Source organism: Octodon degus, unplaced genomic scaffold, assembly GCF_000260255.1.
Source record: "Octodon degus isolate 3935 unplaced genomic scaffold, OctDeg1.0 scaffold00002, whole genome shotgun sequence".
Lineage (NCBI taxonomy): Eukaryota > Metazoa > Chordata > Mammalia > Rodentia > Octodontidae > Octodon > Octodon degus.
In genome coordinates this window covers 27,919,269-27,920,780 of record NW_004524578.1, presented here as the reverse complement: position 1 = coordinate 27,920,780, position 1,512 = coordinate 27,919,269, and the positions used below count along the sequence as shown (strand labels likewise).

Here is a 1,512-nt window from a genome sequence, read left to right as displayed (position 1 = left end):
AACCGCGGTCCCTGTGCTTTGCCAAGCTTATTCCAAGTAGGTGCTTTAGACCACTGAGCCATCTCGCCAGCCCCTTTTTTGTCTTTTTGAGACAGGGTCTTGCCATGCAGCTCAGGCTGGCCTTGAGCTCACTTTGTAGCCCAGATTGGTCTGGAATTCACAATGATCCTCTTGCCTCAGCCTCCCAAGTGCAACTTTTTCACTTTTGAGAAAAAATACTTCCTGTTTTTTTCCCTGAAATTGGTTCCTTTGCAGTTAATTTGTCCTAATAGGTCAGGCGAAAATAAATGCAATCAGCTGAGAATTACCTCATCTTTCCACCACCAAACCCTCCAGCCAACCTATACCTGTGTGGTCTGCCCTCCTAGGAACAGGCTATTCCAGTGGGAAACCTCTCTACTTAAGCTGAGGATCCCAGGCCCCTTGTTCTTCTCTGGGCAAATACCTGATAGGCCACTTCTCCATTCTGCTGGGTCATTGCTGTGCTACTACTGTTATGCCCTGTTCCCGTTGATTGCCTCATTCTCTGTAATTTTTTATTAAAATTCTTCCTCCCAAGGACAGCATCTTACAAAATCCATGGTCCACCATTGGCCCACAGTATTTAGCGTGTCTGAACATTCCCATCTGCTCAAACCACTTCCTTTCGTACAGGGTCTACAGGGCCTTATTATGTAGATCAGACTCTTAGCTATTCTCCTGTTTTCAGCCTTCCAAGCGCTGGGATTACAGGCATGCGCTACTATGCCCAGTCTCAGTCACCTGCTCAGCACACCCTAGGGGCAGGGCCAGCATGGCATGCCAGGGATTGAACCCCCGCTGCTGCACTCTGCCTAAGCAGGCGCTTTAGTCCACTGAGCTATCTGGCGGGCCCTTCCCATACTTCTTAAATTTTTCATTTTCTCTTGTATTTTTTTCCTAGTCTTCTTGGCTGGTTTTTCCTCTATAAACCTCTCAATGCAGAATGCATTGAGAATTTAGTCCCCAAGAGTTCTCTCCTTGGCCTTCTCTTCTGTGTCCTCTTGATTTTATTTATACTTCCATAACTATATTCATCTAGCAGCTAGTGCCTCCCAAATCCATGTCTCAGGCCAGGGATGTCGGTCAGTGTTGCAACACATGGCTAGCAAGCACAAGTCCCTAAGTTTGATTCCTGGAATGAAAAAAGAGGGGAAAAAAAAGACCTAGTTCATGTCTTCCAGAACTGACTCCCATCTTAGGGGTATCTTCTAGTAGCACAATCAGTTCCAGACATTTGCAGCCTCTTCCTCTGTGGGTGCTTCCAGCCCACTTTGGACCCGCTTTGATCTTTCCCTTCCCACATAACATGGGTCCAGTGCTCCGTTTCTGCCACAGGATTTCTGATGATGATGATGACCTTGGGTGCCCTGCTGGACTTGCCACCTTGTGCACAAACTCACAGTAGTAGTATATGTAAAGTCTAGGTAGCTCAGTAGTCAGAGGGCTTTTGAGAGCTTAGTGTTTGGATTTTTTTTTTTTTTTTTTTTTTTT

The 1,512-nt window shown here is 46.2% G+C and overlaps 1 protein-coding gene across 1 annotated transcript in view; it reads left to right on the top strand.

Moving 5' to 3' along the window:
* Positions 1-1,512, top strand: part of Nusap1 (nucleolar and spindle associated protein 1) — a 32,443-nt gene that overhangs the window by 3,342 nt on the left and 27,589 nt on the right. The gene's annotated exons all lie outside the window — the stretch shown is intronic.